Raw genomic sequence first — 3,560 nt, 5'->3', positions numbered from 1 at the left:
AGCACACATATGTGTGCACACACGCACCACACATGCACCACACACGCACCACACGCACACCACACACTCACCACACACTCACCACACACACACCGCACACACACAGTCACTGAATCCTGAGAGCACCTCCTGGGCCCTGGTGCTCATTAACGTGGTGGCTCAGAGCCGCCCGCACCCGCACATCCTCTCTGTCTTCCAGCGCCCTGCAGGCCCCGGGAACTACTTCACGCCTTTTGCCCAGATCCTCCCACGGGAGGCAGCTGGGTCTGCATGCCATGAAGGGCTGTGGGTTTGTCCTGCAGACACAGAACCTGGGAGCTGGAGCACATGAGCACTTAGCGGAAGAGAAGAGACAAATTAACTTGTCAGGTCCCTCCTCTCGGCGTAAACGCAATGCGCCGCGCGCATGGACGCTGGAAGGCCCTGCCCAGGGGCACCAGGTGTCGGTGTTCCTCCTCCCCGGGTCTTCTGATGGAAGGATCACAGGATTTGCAACAGATGCAGGTAGCAGCTGAGGAACAGTTTGCTATATTAATCAAGTCACGTCACCCTTAAATTTGTGTGTGTGGAGGAAGCATGATGCCAATATATTTACTGGTAATTGGAAGACTGTTGACTGCTAAAACTGTAAGTGCTTTTTGTTTTTGTAAAAATACTTAAATTACAAAGACATCAAATTAAAATTCAGCTTTCTTTAAAACATTTCCGTAGGAAACTTCTTCAGGGAAGAGAGAACAGATATACTTAGATATACCTATAGCTGTCATTAAGTACAACTTCAAAACCCTTAACTGTCAATATTAATATCCTGGTTGTAAAACTGTACAATCTATAATAATAAAAGTATAATATGCTAATTAGACTGGACATCCTTCCGGATGTCCTTCCAGATGACCTTCTGGACAAAGCTGCAGTGGCGGGGGTGGAGCCCCTTGCACGAATTTCGTGCATCGGGCCTCTAGTAGTTTTATAAGAGGGAACTGGGTAAGGGTACATGGGATCTTTCTTATAACTGTGTGTGAATCCACATTTATCTCAGAATTAAAAATGTAATTAAAAGTTATTTATAACTTGTATTTTTCTTTTAATTTTAATATATGATTATAAATGCTTTTAATTTTTTTTCAGTAACTACATGAAAAATAAGGTTAAATTTTCACTTTTTAACATTTACTCTTGACCCTTGAACAATGAGGGGGTTAGGGGCACCAACCCCTGTGCAGTTGAAAATCCAAGTACAACTTTTGACTCCCCAAAAGTTAGTTATAGTTGTCCCTCGGTCTCCACAGGGGATTGGTTCCAGTAACCCCCCCAGACACCAAAATCCACAGCGGCTCAAGTCCCTTATGTACAACAGTGTAGAACAATGCACACAGTACTTCCATTAATAACTGATGAAAACATACTCAAATGCCATTCTGATGCTACCATCCCCTGATTTAAACATCTTCCGTGGCTTCCAAACCTACAGGACACAAACTCTTAGCTCAGCATTTGAGTCACTGCTGTTCCAGACCCTGGCCCACACCCTTCACTGCTGCCCACACACACACATTCCTCTCTCCAGGTCTTGACTACTTCAGGCTCCTTAATGTGCCTTGCGGTCTATCTCGTGCTCTCTGCATGCTCCCCTGCCCCTCAACACCTTCATAGCTTTCGAGCATCAAAGCAGCTTCATATCTTTCAAGATTCAGCTAAACCCACCTCCTGTGGGAGTTCTTGCCTCTTTCTCCCCTGAAGGGCCCAGATCAGAGAGAGTTCATCACCCTCTCTCGCTGCATCCCTCTCTTTCATGCACATCTATCCTGGACCCAACGCTCAGGTGCTCACAGGTCTTTGCCCCTCTTCGAGTCTGTGAGTGCCTTGCAGATGGAGGCCATGTAACGCTTACATTTGCATTTTCCGTGCTGGGCACGTAGGAGGTGGTCGAGGAAATGTTTGAGGGATGGCTGAAGATCCATCTCCCCTCACTCCTCCGTCCTGCAGGCTTCTGTTCTCCCCTTTCCTTATCCTCTCGCCAATACAATTCATTTCTTATCTCCCAAAGCCCCTTACACTTTGCTCACGGGAATAATGGAGCAAATATATTGTCCTGTGCGGGCTGTGTGCAAGCTTGCCTGAGTTCCTCAAGGAGGCACAGTGGGCAGTTTTGAAGAGCTCAAAACTGATGGATAAACAAATTGTCCCATTGATGTATGACCAAATGAATAAGTGACCTTGAAACACCTTGTAAATTACACAAGGCCGGGTTGTTGTTGTTGTTTTTCTTTTCTCCAGGACATGGTATGGAGAGAACAGACAGATACCGAAAAGCCATTGGACTCACAGGAAGAGCCCTGTGTTGCAGGAGCACAGACATAACCGGTGAGCACGTGGCTGGAATCAGGAGCACCGCTGCTCAGCGTCAGGGTGGGGGTTAGGTCCTGGGACTTGGTCTTTGGGGCTGATGGAAGGAAGGGGGGTGAGACATCACCCATCACTTCCACCTGCTCAGAGCGCACTCCCAGTGTGAGTCCTATTGGTCACGTGCAGGGGAAAAGAGACACAAAGATGTGTCAACATCGCCAAACGGCACATTTCAGTTTCATGCACAGTCCCAGCCTTGAGGAGTTTACAATCTGCTTCCAGTTGTAATCACTCCAAACGTTTGCCTGGCCGGTGGTTTCATGAAACAAGAAAATGCACGGGAAGGAGTGTGAGCTCTAGCTTCAGACGGGATGAGTTCAGGTCCTGACTCGACCCTTTGCTGCTTACAGAGCCTGGCATCTCTGAATCTGTTTCCTGAGCCGCAAAACTCCACTTCCACTTGGGACAGGGACGGGAACCAAGATAACCATGTACCTGGGGAACATAAAGCCTGGCCAATAAATTCTGACTGTCCCCACCAAAGCCACCAATCTCTGGATTACGAACTTCAAAACGCCTTCCAGTGAAATATTTCTCTCATTTAAACTGTATTAGAAGCCGAAGTTATTACACCAGGAGAATACTTAAGAAAAACATGTGTGTTAAGAATGTGAGCTACCCTGCAGGGCTCTCAGTAAATACTTGTTGACTGACAAATGCATGGTCAGCGCAGAAAAGTCACAGAGACAGAAAGAGCTGACAGCCTCAAAACAGCATAAAAACCAGCTGTGGAATCAGCACAGGACAATGGTTACACTTCAATCATTGTCTTACTCTCTAAAAGTAATAGTGAAGGCAACTGGAAATCATTTGAAAGAAAAATCAGATTTTCTTTTATAGCCACAAGTTTATATGAAGGCCTAGATGCACAGTATCCAAAATGCTGGCATCTTACTGGTAACATTGCTCAAAACAAACAAAAGTGGTTCATGTATTCATGACGTTGGTATCACTTCCTGTCATGTGACCCGGGGAGCAGGCGATCCAGCACCCGTGACCGAGGCACCTGCCTGAACTCTCTGAGCATCACTGCCCTATGGCTCACCTGGCGATGCTCCCAGAGCTCCTCGTGTCGGGCATGTGCTGGGCTCGGGGACAAGATGGACGGACGTCATGCCTGTGCTCAAGGCTAAATGATTGCAAGCAGAGAGTGA

At 47.1% G+C, this 3,560-nt stretch overlaps 1 long non-coding RNA gene across 1 annotated transcript; it reads left to right on the top strand.

Moving 5' to 3' along the window:
- Positions 1–335: 335 nt before the first annotated feature.
- Positions 336–2,969, top strand: LOC138996195 (uncharacterized). The gene is made up of 3 exons (XR_011468726.1): positions 336–627; positions 2,278–2,364; positions 2,757–2,969. It is a non-coding gene; the product is annotated as an uncharacterized lncRNA (long non-coding RNA).
- Positions 2,970–3,560: the final 591 nt, after the last annotated feature.

The sequence above is a fragment of the Myotis yumanensis genome, unplaced genomic scaffold, assembly GCF_028538775.1.
Source record: "Myotis yumanensis isolate MYYU_CA2020_CCGP unplaced genomic scaffold, mMyoYum1.0.hap1 SCAF_17, whole genome shotgun sequence".
Lineage (NCBI taxonomy): Eukaryota > Metazoa > Chordata > Mammalia > Chiroptera > Vespertilionidae > Myotis > Myotis yumanensis.
This window is presented reverse-complemented; position numbering and strand designations above follow the sequence as displayed.